Genomic DNA, 16,001 nt, shown 5'->3' on the forward strand with positions numbered 1-16,001 from the left:
CAGAAAGAAAGGTCACTGGGCGTGGTGGATTATTTATGCAAGCACTGAGTCCCAGCAGTAACCCTGGTTGCAATTAAAAAACAAAAGAAAAAATAACAAGAGTAAACTAAGTTAAAGATTATATCTTCAAACTATGGGAGCAGAGAAATTAGCCAAATTATTGAAAAACAAAATTAGGGGCTGGGAGGTGATACATATGCTTGAATACGCTTGTTACAATGTGCAAGAGTTTAAGTCGCTGGTCCCTACCTGTAAGTAGAAAGATCCATGAATGATGACGTAGATCTCGTTCTCTTTTTCTCTCTCTCTTTCTCCCTCCACCTCTGCCTTTCATCTTGATTTCTCTCTCTATCCAATAAATAATAAATAAATAAAATAAAAAGCAGAACTAAAGTTTAATCATTCCACTCCAGAAAAGTGCTTGAAGAATTTAAGGTAAGAGGAGGAAATAGAAGAGAAAGCAAACAGGGGCAAAAGAAAAGAAGGGACCATCTTTGTCCCCTCACAGATCCTAAAAGACGGCCCGCCTACTACTACATAGATGTTGGTGCTTCACCTGTATCCTCTTAGACTCCTCTATTGGGTTTTTTTTAAAGAATTTATTTATTTCTGAGAAAGATAGGAGGAGAGAGAGAAAGAACCAGACAGCAATCTGATATATGTGCTCCTGAGGATTGAACTCGGGACCTCACGCTTGAGAGCCCAATGCTTCATCCACTGCTCCACCTCCCAGACCACACTCCTCTGTTGTTTTTATACATGTGTTTTATGCATAAAAATTCCCAGGGTGCCTTCACTCACAATAGCAAACCTGGATATCTATCAGATGACTGTCTCACGATACCAGAGATCCACTTGCTTGCATGCCCAGGGAGCCAGGAAAACCTGGGAAATTGTACATACCTGTCACACCCTTTAATCATTGACTGACAAACACAAGAGTATAAATATTTGCATTCCCCCATCTCTTTTTGAGACAATTACCTTGTCCAGAGTTCAGTATGTTTGAAACAACCCTAGGGTGGGATATGCTGGGCACTAACCTACTGATGAACTGTCTTGTGTTTCTCATCAACTCTTCTGGTTTTATCTTCCCCTTTTTTTTTTTCTTTCTTTCTTTTTTGCTGCTAGAGTTATCATTGGGGCTGGGTGCCTGCACTACAAATTCACTACTCCTGACAGCCACTTTTCCATTGTTGTTGTTGCTGGATAGGACAGAGAGAAACTAAGAAAGAAAAAAGAGAGACGGGGGAGAGACCTGCTTTACTGCTTGCGAAGTGACTTCCCAGCAGGTTTGAATCAGGATCCTTGACTGGTCCTGTGCTTCTTACGGTGCACTTAACCTGGTGCACTACTGCCCGGCCCCTCATCAAATTTTCCTACACCCTTATTTTTTCTTCCCAGAAATTCATCCTGATATAGCATTTTAACGTAGATATTAGTCTCTAGGCTGTTTTTCTGGTAACCCTTTCTTAAAACTCATTTTCTCTAGGCCAGTGGAAAATAAAAATGAAAGAAGTTAAAGAGAGTCAAAAAGAAAATGAGAAAGGGGTTGTCAAAAGCTAAAAACATGAACTATACTTCTTTAGGATTCCCACTGTGGCCTGATTGTTGATAAAGTGAAGTAATAGCCCCCCCCCCCAAAGTGAAAAATAGCTGATATCCTGCTAAACACCAAACCTCTTGTAATACTGAAGTCAAATCTAATGTTGTTTATAGTTAGAAAGGAGAGAATTAATTCTACAGTGCTACTGAAAAAATGCCTCATTTCCTTTCATAAAAACATAGATTTAAAAAAATGCCTTTATTTATTCATATTCTCATTCCAGGTGGGTGATTAGTTGCAAGGTTAAATTAAGGAAGAATACATATCTTCCTTGTCTTTTAGTCTTTATTTATTTATTGGATAGAGACAGCCAGAAATCAAGAGGGAAGGGGGAGATAGGATGAGAGGCAGAGAGACACCTGTAGCATTGTTTCACCACTTGTAAAGTTTTCCTCTTGCAGGTGGGACCAGGGGCTAGAACCCAGGGCCTTGCACACTGTAACATGTGTGCTCAACCAGGTGCGCCACCACCGGGCCCCATATCTTCCTTGTTAAGGAACTAGTTTCTAAGTTACCTCAAGTTCCATGCTCATAAAAACAAGAAAATAAGTCTGTGGCTCACATAATATATGAATCATCATAAGCCTGATGATTCATATATTTTTTGTTAATCTTCTTTCTATTTTTTTTAAAGGACAGAGAGAAATTAAGAGGGGAAGTGAGTAGAGAAGGAGAGAGAAAGAGACAGCTGTAGACCTGCTTTACCATTTGTGAAGCGTCTCTTCTGCAGATGGGGAGCAGGGTCTTGAACCCCAGTCCTTGCACATGGTAACATGGCTGTTCAACTGGGTGTGCCACCACCTGACCCCTGATGACTCATTTATCTTAATGACTGCTCTCACTTGTTGCATTGTGGATAATTTTAATTGAAAAGTACCAGGTTAGTCATCATGGAGTCAACTTAGTGACACTAAACAACTGAAGAATCATTATCTGAAGCCCAAAGAAGACTCTACATTTCATCTATCCTTCCTTTTGGGGGGGTTATTTAAATAATCTGAGAAACTAGAGACGGGCGGTAGTGCAGTGGGTTGAGCACATGTGGCGGGAAGCACAAGGACTGGCATAAGGATCCCCACCTGCAGGGGAGTCCCTTCACAGGCGGTGAAGCAGGTCTGCAGGTGTCTATCTTTCTCTCCCCCTCTCTGTCTTCCCTCCTCTCTCCATTCTCTCTGTCCTATATAACAACAACAATAATAACTACAGCAATAAAAAACAAGGGCAACAGAAGGGAAAATAAATAAATATAAAAAATATTTTTAAAAAGTCTGAAAAACAACAGGGCAAGAGGAAAAGAACACCTTCTGTGCCACACAAATACTGATGTGCATAACAGCTCTTTCCTGATTTGCTGCCGTAAGGAGAGTATTATGCACGTGCTACCTACCATGTGCACTGGATTAGTGCTCAGGCTTCCTTCACTCTCTTTACTTCATATGAAATAAAATAAATTTAAAAATGAATGAAATGATTCAATGGAAGATATGAACTGTGGACTTTTCTACAAATGTTTATTGACTGCACTTTTAGCTCAAATGATGTCATTTTGTGATTAGTCCACTAGATGGACTGATTTTAAACTGAAGTATATTAAGGAGATAAGATAGGTTGAGTAAGGTTGAAAGTATACTTTTTATGACTATGTTTTGATTTTTAATTGAAGTATAAAGTTTATAAAAGTAAAATGCATAAATTTCACATTTTCAGCTAGATAAGTTTTTGATAAATGTATAATCTATTGATGTAACCACTTGTCTTGGCAAGTTTCCTCATGTTCCTTCCCACTCGACCATTTACCTCCCAGAGTCAGTCACTCTTGATTCCTATAATCTATTCTTGTATAAATTATATGATCCAGTGTATATGATTTCTTTTGTCCACTTTTGTTTAACATAAAATTCATCCACCGGAGTGTGAGTAACATTAATTTGTTGCTCATAAGTAGGGTTCAGTTGTACAAATGTGCTACAATTTGCTTATATAATTGCTTGCTAATGGCTATTTCCCAAATGGTTATTAGAATACGCAGCTCTGGGGCCGGGTGGTGGTGCACCTGGCTGAGTGCACACATTACAGTGCCCAAGGACCTGGGTTCAAGCCCCTGATCCCCACCTGCAGGAGAAAGCTTTGTGAATGTTGAAGCAGGGCTGTGGGTGTCTTTCTGTCTATCTCGCCTTCCTCTCGATTTCTGACTGTCTCTATCCAATAAATAAATAAAAATAATAAAAAATTAAAATATACATAAAAGAATAAGCAGCTACAACCATGCTTATGGTTTCTTGTGGAGTTGTCATATTTCTCTAGAATAATACCATGAAGTCAATTTTTGAACAATACCAAACGTGTGATCTTGACCTTCTAAGACAACTCCAATAGTTCCAAGCGATTATACAATGGTTTATACACACCCTCTTCTCCCATAGTAACATGTAAAATTTCAGTGTCATATCTGTGCCAAGAATTGAAATTTTTTTTTTCCTCCAGGGTTATTGCTGGGCTCGGTACCTGCACCATGAATCCACCGCTCCTGGAGTCCATTTTTCCCCCTTTTTGTTGCCCTAGTTGTTGCAGCCTCGTTGCAGTTATTATTGCCATTGTTGACGTTGCTTTGTTGTTGGATACGACAGACAGAAATGGAGAGAGGAGGGGAAGACAGAGAGAGATGGGAGAGAAAGATAGACACCTGCAGACCTGCTTCACCGACCGTGAAGTGACTCCCCTGCAGGTGGGGAGCTGGGGGCTCGAACCGGGATCCTTACGCCAGTCCCTGCGCTTTGCGCCACGTGCGCTTAACCCACTGCGCCACCGCCCGACTCCCAAGAATTGAAATATTTAACAATCAATTGTATGTCTCAAAGTTTCTCAAAACACAAACTGAATCTTTTTAATATATAGGCTGTGTATTTGTTATGCGGACTCTCTCAAAAGCCTAGACCAAGTAGATCAGAAGCATCCAATAGCACAGCTATATACAAGATACTGGGTACTGTACAGCAAACCATAACAAAAGGACTTTTCAAAGTTAACCCAATTACCAAATAATGTGATGATAACATTAACTATCGATTGTCTTTTGGAACCCTAAGACAGCAGGAACCTCACATCTCCACTATAGAGCCCCTACTTCCCCCAGTCCTGGAACCCTTGGATAGGGCCCACTTTCCCGTATGCCTCTCCCAACCCATATCAAATAATATTGCATCCACCGATCACAACCTAACCAATGCAATGATTGCCACCTCAACATGCTTCACTTCAGACTGTGTCCAGAGACTTCACGTGTGGAATGACAACCCATTAGCTTCATTACTCGGGTGAGACCTTTCCTTTCATAGTATACTCTAATTTCATCTCAGGTGGTTCACTTTCTAACAAAGTCCCAAAACCTAGACATACACCAGTTTCTGTGAGAGAGAGCATATGTTCACACGTATCCATAAACTACTGCAAAATATATACCTGAAAGCAGAAGTACACTAGAGTTTGCAGTGAGTACCTCCCTAACACTTCCTCTCCACTGTTCCAAGCTTTGGGTCCATGATTGCTCAACAATTTGTTTGGCTTCCTATGTTAACTCTCTTTTCAGTCACCAGGTTCCAGATGCCACCAGGATGCTGGCCAGGCTTCCCTGGATTGAAGACCCCACCAATGTGTCCTGGAGCTCAGCTTCCCCAGAGACCCACCCTACTAGGGAAAGAGAGAGGCAGACTGGGAGTATGGACTGACCAGTCAATGCCCATGTTCAGCGGGGAAGCAATTACAGAAGCCAGACCTTCGACCTTCTACCTTCTGCAACCCACAATGACCCTGGGTCCATGGTCCCAGAGGGATAGAGAATGGGAAAGCTATCAGGGGAGGGGGTGGGATATGGAGACTGGGTGGTGGGAATTGTGTGGAGTTGTACCCCTCCTACCCTATGGTTTTGTTAATTAATCCTTTCTTAAATAAAAAAAAAGTAGAAAACAGAATCAGACCTCAATCACTATCCATTTAAACTTGTGTATTTTACCATATTTGTGGTTTATTCTGACATCACCTAGCTTGTACTAGTTATTTAATTTATTAGCCAACAATAATAAGTGTTTTTCTTAAATATTTTATTTATTTATTTATTTATTTTTGTTTGACAGTACAGAGAGAAATTGAGAGGGGAGAGGGAGGCAGAGAGGGAGAGAGACAGAAGGGAACTTGCAGCCCTGCTTCACCACTGCTGAAATATTCCCCCTGCAGGTGGGCGCTGGGGGGCTTGAAGCCAGATCCTCGAGCATGTTAATGTATGCACTCAATCAGGTGCACCCATCTCTTGGCTCCAGAATAAGTTATTTTTTCAAGGGTCTATGGAATATACTGATACAAAACAAATACATTAAATCTTCATTTTGAATTTTTCTACCTCTTTATTCCATTATTAACACGAAAGTAGAAATTTACTAACAAATTCTCATGCTCATACCTCTTTTCAAGTAAGAAATAATGTAATGGCAGGAGTTGTTCTAAGTGGTATAGATTGATAAATTATAATTTGAATCCCATTCCTTTTTCAAGGATTATATTGAGCAAAAAGTGACTTCAAGAACCTATTTTTCATTGTGATAGCACTTAGGTAATTCCAATTTTCTCGGATTCAGTTTGTGTAGATTGGGTCACATTACATAAATGTAGTTTAAAAACAAACAGTAGGGCTTTAAATATTCTTCACATTGATTGGTAAAACTATTTGACTGGTATGACTGACTCTCACTAAGAACTTTGTGTTGTGGGAGAATCCACTATTTGCTATTTTTTAAAAAAATCTGTTTATTATTGGGTAGAAACAGAGAGAAGTCGAGAGGGGAAAGAGAAGTAGAGAGGGAGAGAGACAGAGAGACACCTGGAGTCCTGCTTCACCACTTGTGTAGCTTGCCCCCTGCGGGCAGGTCACTGTGCACCATATTGTGTGTGCTCAACCAGTTGTGCCACTGTCTGGCCCCCCATTTGCTATTTATTTAAATAAACTGAGTTCTCATAATCAATGATAAATGCCCCAGTCAGTAGATGAGCAATAATCTATTAGATAGTAGTTGAAATGAATATTTGGATTTGGGAAGATCTAGGTTTATACTTTAGTTATACAACTTTACTAGCAGTTTAAATAAAATAAGTTAACTGTTTTAGTTGTCTAGGTTTAATTTGCTTTAGTCTTCTTATCTGTAAAATGGAAATCATAATTCGTACCACCAAAGATGTTTTAAGACTTGAATGAGTAACTGTATAGCATAAGCGGTAATCAGTAAATCATCCTTCTTTCTTTATACTTGTCAAAAACTAAAACTAATGAAAAGTAGCAAAATGAGCATTATTTGTTGACCTTGTCCTGGTGGGTGGAAATTTTGTCTTCACCTCTAAGTCCAGTTTTGTTCCTCTTGCTACAACGATTGGCTCCTGATTTGATGATGATCAATACATTGCATTTCCCAAATACCAGAAATGCTTCAGAGATATGAGTGTGATTAGATTATGTACAATAATGATACATGAGATGTTTTTCTTGGAGTTTCTGGGAATTTTTTTCCTTGTCCTAGTATAAGAACTCCCAGAAATTGATTTCTCTTCCACAACATGAAGGGAAACCACAAAGGACATATGATAGGATACACCAGGGCTTAATAGAAATACATTTGAGACTGGGCCAGGCGGTGGCACACCCTGTACAGTGCACATACTACTATGTACAAGGGCCTGCATTTAAGTCCCTAGTTTCCACCTATGATGGGAAGGGTGGTAGAGTGCTGGTATCTCCCTCTCATGTCCTCTCTTATTCTCTGATTCTCTCTGTTTGTAGAAGAAAAAGAAGGAGGAGGAGGAAGAGAAGGAGAAGGAGGAAGAGGAGGAGGAGGAGAAGGAGAAGAAGAATGGGAAGAGGAGGAGGAGGAGGAGGGAGAAGAAGAAGGAGGAGAAAAGAGAAGGAAAAAAATGGCCATCAGGAATGGTAGAGTCATCAAGCAGCTACTGAGCCCAGCAACAACACTGATGGCAAAACACATAAATAAATAAATAAAGGAAGGGAGGGAGGGAGGAAGGGAGGAGGGAAAAGAGAAAGAAACAGATTTTTATGCCACTACTAAGTCAGAGAGATACACTCTGGTTTTCTTCAAATTGCACAAATCTTTCGCCTTTTACTACGTCAGAGGGAAATCTGCCCTGAGACTTGCACCAACCTCTGGAGTCCTTGCTTGTGAGTCTTGATATCTGCATTGTTTAAGGCACTTTGATCTCAAACCTTATAATGTCTGTGATTTAATGTGGGAACCAACAAGGAATCTAAGGTCCCATTCCACACCTATAGCAGGTGCAGGACCACTCTGTAAAATCACTGACATTTGCTTTTAGAATCATCCAAGCACCCCTTTTTACCTTTCTGCAGGTATTCCATTGAAAATTCTTGTCCTCTCCCTACTCTATCACCCTTCCAGTTCTACCTTCATATGCTAAACCTTGTTTCTTCCCACTTCCTTCAAGCAAAACACAAAGCAAGCCTTCCCAGCTAACTCTGAGTTGAGGGGGAAAAAAGTGGGGAAACACTGATAAACACAGAAATATTGCTGACTGATGTATTTCCATGTAACAGTAGTAAAGCTAAGATCCTGGTAATGGGGGTGGGGGGTACTAACACTGCTCTCAATAGATCAAAGGACAATACTGTCCTTGAAACCTTTCAGATGATAAAAGCAGGTACATTTACACCTCCACAATAAGTGTGTTCACTACTCCACTTCTGGTTTTTCTTTTAGGCTCCCTCTCAGGCACCATCTGGAATCAAGCCATGACATATCCATCCTATTGAAATACAAACTATTGTATTTACTGTCGAATGTAAAACATTAATTCCCCAATAAAGATTTTTTTTTTTTAAAAAGAAAGAAATCTAAGGAACTATAAATAGCAAAGGAAGTGAGCAACCGGAAGGCATCCCCTCATTAGATTTTCAGGTGCCAAAGCATAGCTGAGTGTGTCACGGCAGAAAGTCTCAGCTCGGGAGTCAGGTGGTAGCACAGCGGGTTAAGCGCAGGTGGCGCAAAGCGCAGGGACTAGTAAGGATCCCAGTTCGAGCCCCTGGCTCCCCACCTGCAAGGGGAGTCGCTTCATAGGCGGTGAAGCAGGTCTGCAGGTGTCTGTCTTTCTCTCCCCCTCTCTGTCTTCCCCTCCTCTCTCCATTTCTCTCTGTCCTATCCAACAATGACGACATCAATAACAACAATAATAACTATAACAATAAAACAACAAGGGCAACAAAAGGGAATAAATAAATATAAAGAAAAAAATTTTTTTAATTTATTAAAAAAAAAGTCTCAGCTCTTGGGGCAGAAATTAGTTCCTTCAGTACAGAATATGTACCTTCCTAATGGAGGGTCCTGGGTTCAAGCTCCAGTACCACACGTGGCACTAAGGGAAGCTCAGTGGCTGAAGGAGTAGTGCTGGGATGTCTCTTGTCTGTCTCTGTCTGTCTGTCTGTCTTTGGAAGTATACAGGACCAGAATTGAATTTCCCAGACAGTGAGATAAACACAGAACACTATGCCTCATACTCCTTACACCTGAACTGACTCACCTCTCTTGGAAGACATAACACATTAGAGTATCAAGTACCTCACCCTCAAAAGTGTCCCTTACTCTTTCATTTTGACTTCCATAGGACCAACCAAAACATTTCTCTTTCTCCGTTTGTTTGTTTACAAAGTCTAAATCTTTGCCTAATCCAGACTGTTACATTTTCATATTCTAGAAATGGAGTCTTGTACTATAAAAAAAAAATCTACGAAATTTGACACATCACTCAAATCCCTGAAGTCTACCTACTTTCTAAGGTTATGAATGACCCAGTAGACCCCTTCTCTTAGGAAACTTAGCAAAGGGTCAGATGCTTCTCTCTAGACAGGCTCTCCTGTTTTGACCACATCCTGCTCAATTGTATTCACCCATTTTGGTTAGACTTCCATATCCCATTAAACTTCCAAAGAATTTGTTTTTCCCACATTGATTGTGTGCCCACAGGACTTCAGCTTTCATCATATCTTCTTTGACATCTAACACTACTTTTCTAGAGGAAGAAAAATTCCCCTTTTCCCTGAGTCGTGTGCTTTGCACAGAGCAATGGATCACGCCTTAGAGTCCATCTGGATTAAATTACTTTCTTATTCAGGAAACTTTGATAGTAATAAAGCTGCTTTTGCTATACCTCCAAGATGACTTTTGTTTATATTGTCCTCCCCACGGTTTTATAATTGTGTAGTATGAGCAGCAGTGGGAGCTGTGGTTTAAGACAGTCTTCCAGTGAAAGCAGCAGGACCAGCTGCAGGATGCTGGAGAAGCTATTTGATAATGGAAAATCCAGATCCGGGCAGATGGATATTTTATTTGGAGGAAATGCCATCACATGACCAAAGTTCCTGCTCTGAGGAGAAAGCATACAGATGTTCACATACCAGAGAAGTCATGGTGCTTCTAAATGAATAAAGGAACATTTTATTATTTCCCACCCTTCACAATTCTAAAGCTACAGTAAAACTCAAGCATTCAAAAGGAAATGAGGCCTATTAGGAAAAAAGCTTTACCTATACTCTAAACAATAAATTTCCTTTCTTTACACATTTTACAACTATGGGGCAGGAGGACAATAGTGTCTATTTAGTTCTCATTAATAATTACCTTTACTTTCAGGTAAGGCAAGCATGACCTGTGCTGTTACAATGTTACTGTGATTTGTGATTATTTCTTCTTCTTCTCTTCCTCTTCCTCCTCCTCCTTTTTTTTTTTTTTTTTTAGATAGAGATAGAAAGAGTGAGTGAAAGAGATTACAGTGCTAAAGCTTCCTTCAATGTGGCAGGGAAGGCTAGACTCAAACCTTGGTCACAACATATAAAATTAAACTGCAAACTATTCAAATGAGCAATTTCACCAGATATTTCATGTTATATAACTTTAACAAAACATTTAACCTATAAGGGTTTGGTATAAAACATACTAGGTAAAAAAAAAAAAAACTGGTTGTACATGAAAACCAATGTGTTAAAAAATCTTTCTTCATTTTCCTTTCTATCCTGCTTTCTCTTTCCCTTCCATCTCTCTCTCCTCCTTCCTTCCCTTCTCAGTCAAGTCTCATAATATAGCACAGCAAGACAGAGGGTAAGTCTACCAAGAATGCATCTGATTGCACAAGTATTTGATTGGTTTCTCTTCTATACTGAGGCATGCCCTGCACACACATAAAGATGAATTAAATAAACATCTGCCCTTAACTACACTATAAAAAGAAAACAAAAATAAGGTCACAATATAATGGGAACTCAAAGAAGAGAGTTCTTCATGTAAGGCATGAAGTCTAAAGACCCAAAGGCTCTAAACAGCAGGATGACAGAACTTGGGATAGACTGACAATATGAAATTAAATCACCATCTGGATGGCCACAGAAATTGAATTCGACCATTCAGGAGTGGTAGCGAGTATTATCAGTTTCAAGGCGGAAACTCTTTTTTTCTCTACATTTCCTATTAAAGAAACATAATTTTAAAGGAAGTTTTTTAAGGGGAACCCAGAAGTGTTTTGGATCCTTCTCAGAAAGCTTCATTGGGTCTTTGGCAGGTTGGTTAGCCTATTTTGTAAATTTCAACTCTAAAGACCTGGAAAATAGCACAACAGCAGTGCAAATGATTTGTGTGCAAGAGGTTCTAGGTTTGTTTCTCTGTAACTCCCAATAGCCAGAGGTGAACTCTACTCTGGTGAAAACAAACAAACAAAAAGACAATCAAAATTTTGGTCTAGGGTGACAGTGAAGAAACAGTACACTGGGGAGGGAGGGAGGGTTGGACGGTAGCACAGTGGGTTAAGCACACATGGCGCGAAGCTCAAGGACCTGCATAAGGATCTCTATTCGAGCCCCGGCTCCCCATCTATTAGGGAGTCACTTCACAAGCGGTGAAGCAGGTCTACAGGTGTCTATATTTCTCTCCCCCTCTCTGTCTTCCCCTTCTCTCTCCATTTCTCTCTGTACTATCCAACAACGATGGCATCAATAACAACAACAATAATAACTACAACAACAATAAAACAACAAGGTCAACAAAAGTGGGCAAAAGCAAATTGAAAAAAAAAGAAACAGTACACTAGTCCTGCATGTCTGAAATCCCACTCTCCAGTCTCCCACCACCATCATAAGCAAAACCTAAGAATTGTGCTCTCTCTCTCTCTCTCTCTCTCACACACACACACACACACACACGTTTAAAGAGACATCTTGCTATAGTAGTGAGGTGATGGAATATGTTCTCTACACTTAATCTGAACTTTGAAAACAAATACAAGAGCAGACATTTTGTGTCTGTGGATATAAATATTTTGATGAGAATTATGACTAAGTACTTTGACTATAGTCAGAGAAATAGCTCACTGAATAGAGTACCTACACAAGACCTCAGTTCAAAAGCTAAAAACTAAATGCTAAAACAAAACTTCTTTGTCTATATAACCATACTTAAAAAAAAAAGTGTCATTACTAGATCCCAGATACTGAAACTGTTTTTTCCACTACCAATTCTGACAGCAAACTGTGTCATTTCAAATTCCCTTTTCTTGATTTTCCCTATTATTTTATGCATTATGACACTGAAATAAAGTTACTAAAGGGAAGTGTTGACAATGTGCAGGCTTGTCAGAGACAGCCTCTTTCTACCTGCTTTCACTCTCTCTCTATCTCTTTCTCTCTCATTTCTGTCTCTGTAGTTATTTACTTATTTTTACCAGGGCACTGCTCAGCTCTGGCTTATGGTGGTGTAGGGGTTTGAACCTAGGACTTTATGGAATTGAACCTGGGACTTCAAAGCCTCAGACATGAGAATCTCTTTGCATAACCATGATGCCATCTACCCCCACCCTGCTTTCATTCTTTCTGCTCTTCGATCTACTACTTGCAAAAATGAAAGTTACTGATTTGCAAAGTCAATAGTGGCAACCCAGTTTCAATATTGTCTCTAGACAAAACCTGGAGAACTGGAAACAGGGCAGACATCTAGGAGAAGATGCTAGGTAAAGAGCTTGCCAGAAAGATCTGGAAAGTACAAAGAACCAACATGAGTCAACCTCAGGAATCTCCATAAAATAGAAACCAAGAAGGAGGCTGTGAGAGAGGAGAGTGGCGCTGTGAACTCATAAGGTGCAGCACAGGACATCACTTCCTTCTAACTGTCCTTTCAGGTAGTGCTTCTTAATGAGGGAAAGCTTTATTGTTTAGAAGAGAAATGACACTATGTGGAATAATTTTTGGTTTTCCTAATTTGTAAGGATTGGATATATTCCTATTGGCATCTAGTGAGTAGAGGCCAGGTGGTAGACGACTGGACTAAGTTCCTCTAATACACAGGCTTGCCCTTCATAACAAAGAACTGTTTGGTCTAGGGGAGTGGGAGATATCTTATACACTTTCCCACTCATGAAGATCCAGGTTCAAGACCAGGGCCATCACATGGGAGCACCATGCAAAGGGGAAGCTTTATGAGTGGTAGAGTGGTGCTATAGTTAACTCTTCTCCTTTTTCTGTTTCTATCACCCTCTGTCTGAAAAAAAGGGAACAAGAGATCCACTAGGAACGGTAGAATCACACAGAAGTGAAGACCCAATAAAGCCCTGAAAACTATACCAACAACAGAGCTGTCTGACCTAAAACATCAGTGATAATGAGATTGAACAACTCTGAACTAGAAAGTGAATAATTACCAACATTATTAAGCAAACAAACAAAACCCAACACTTTTATTGCCTCCTCCAGTACTTGACCACTCTGGGACAACATTGTCACGTAGAAAGAGAGAGACTAAGGCATAGAGAATGAGTAAGAAAGGGAAAGATACCTCAGCAGTGAAGCTTCCAGAAGTGCAGTGGGGGCTGGGCTTGAACTTGTAAGGTACCCTCCCAAGTGAGCAATTTTACTGTCTGCATCACTGTTTTATCACATTTATTGTTGTTGTTCTTTATGATTTTAAAAACAGTCAATCACATATATTAAGTAATTTATACTTAATCTGGAATGTCATATCTGAGTATTAAGTCAAGTTTTATCATCACTCCACCATTCATGAACCAAGTTCAAGGACTTCGACCACCAGGTCCAGAGGTTGGGAAATCAAATGTCAAATAAATCTTGGCTGTTGCATAAAACCAAAAGATATTAGGAAGTCTGTGCTTTTTTTCCTTTTCTTTAGTCACCTAAGCCTTAAGGAAATACTTTGATAAGATTTTTATAGGAAAAAAAAGTAATTGTGGATAAGCTCTTTTGAGGAATGAATAACTTAATATGTTGTAGAGTAATCAATAGTTTTTAAAAATGTTTAAAGAAAATGAAATTTGTTTGAAATGAAAAGCTGGGGGCCTGGAAGCTGGCACCTGGAGCCTAAAGCCACTCTCCACCGCAGAGCCATGAATGGCATGGTAATCAGCAGTAAGATCCGGAGTGCCATTAAGAGAAAATTGCAGGAATTACAAGCTGATAGGGATGAAAGCGTCCTGATTACATTATGGTGATGGAGACTGAGAAAAGTCAGGATGACAAAGGACCTCCCCCATGAAAGAACAAGTTGGTTTGCTTTAGTGTATTTGCAGATGTCTTGCTACGTAGACCAACATGCAGACATTGAACCTGAAAAAGGGTATCTGGTGGCGTGAGGAGCACTGGCAGGCTATTATGCCAAGTTGAAGGTCACGGACTTGGGAGATGAACTGTCTGAATTCCTCTTTTCCTACTTAGCTATATAAATGATGAACAAATCAGTTAGCCTCCCTGTGCTCTGCTTATAAAATGGTTACTTTCACTATTTTAAGCCCTTTCGGAAAACAGTGTTCTGGTTAGGATTCACAGAAACTCTTTAATATTATCAGCATGTTCCTTCTCTGTTTCTCTGTCGTTTTGAAAGCATCTGTCTATTATCACCTGCAAATCTCTTGGGAGAACTTCTTCAGCTTACTAGAGCTGCTTGCCAATGCAGACAGAGTGTGCCTGGCATTTACTACACTCTGGCATTTAGCACATGACTTGAAGGAGTAAAGTTCAGCAACCAGATCTAGAGGTAGAGCTTATACTCCAGAGCTCCTCTGTGAGACAGGACCTAGTTGTGTGAAGAATTTTGCTTCCAATTGAATTTATTTTTTCTTCTCCTCCTAATTTTCCCATTCCCTTACTGGCTAAGGAGCATAACTTTCTTTTTTAATTTGACAGGACAGAGAGGAGAAGATAGTATTGAGAGGAGAGAGGGAGGTAAAGAAGGATAAAGAAACACACCTGCAGCACCGCTTCACTGCTCATGAAGATTCCCTCTAGCAGGTGGGGACCAGGGGCTTGAACCAGGGTCCCTGAGCATGATAATGTGTGAGTTCAACCAAGTGTACCACCACCTACCCCAGAGGCATCACTTTAAATAAATAAATGGTTTCCTCTTGAATTTTGTCACAGGTTACTTAAACAAGTTAATACATAAAAATACTCTGAACAGCACCTGCTGCACAGTAAGGTCAACAAATGTTAACAGCAGTTTCATTTGTGAGTCTCAATGTTAAATGGTAACTTGTACCAAGTATTGTGCCATGCATGCTCCTGCTCTCTGGACCCCTCGACTGCTTAAAGACAAATCATCTGAGAGGACTGTGATCACCACAGATTCCTTTGATGATCATCATAGAAAAGGACACTAGAAGTGACGCCACACCCAGACAAACTTTGTCACAATCTAGCAAACCTTATAACTATTCTTCTAGGGACTTATTCAGCATTCCTACAAGCTATTTACTATCGACCTCACCAGTGTGTCCTGGAGCCCCACATCCCCACCCACTAGGGAAAGAGAGAGACAGGCTGGGAGTATGGATCGACCTGCCAATGCCCATGGTCAGCAGGGAAGCAATTACAGAAGCCAGACCTTCCACCTTCTGCATCCCACAATGACCCTGGGTCCATACTCCCAGAGGGATAAAGAATAGGAAAGCTATCAGGGGAGGGGATGGGATATGGAGATCTGGTGGTGGGAATTGTGTGGAGTTGTACCCCTCTTGTCCTATGGTTTTGTTAATGTCTCCTTTTTTTAATAAATAAAAATAAGTAAATAAATATTTACTCTCCCCTAAGGAAGGCTATGTCCTCTTCATCACTTTGGCTTAGTAAGATGGTGTTTAATGTTAAATTCTAACTTACCTGGGGGGAGTGATGACTTAATTTTCCCTGTATGCCTCCCATCACAAACTACAAACGCCTGTTTTCTTGCTAACCTTTCTTTTACTATAAGATTAGAAGCTAAGAATTCAGAAGGGTATAGGCAAAATTATCTTTCCTCCTTTGCAATATCTTCACAGCTAGATAACTTGTTCTTTTGAGAAGTGG

The sequence above is a fragment of the Erinaceus europaeus genome, chromosome 21, assembly GCF_950295315.1.
Source record: "Erinaceus europaeus chromosome 21, mEriEur2.1, whole genome shotgun sequence".
NCBI lineage: Eukaryota > Metazoa > Chordata > Mammalia > Eulipotyphla > Erinaceidae > Erinaceus > Erinaceus europaeus.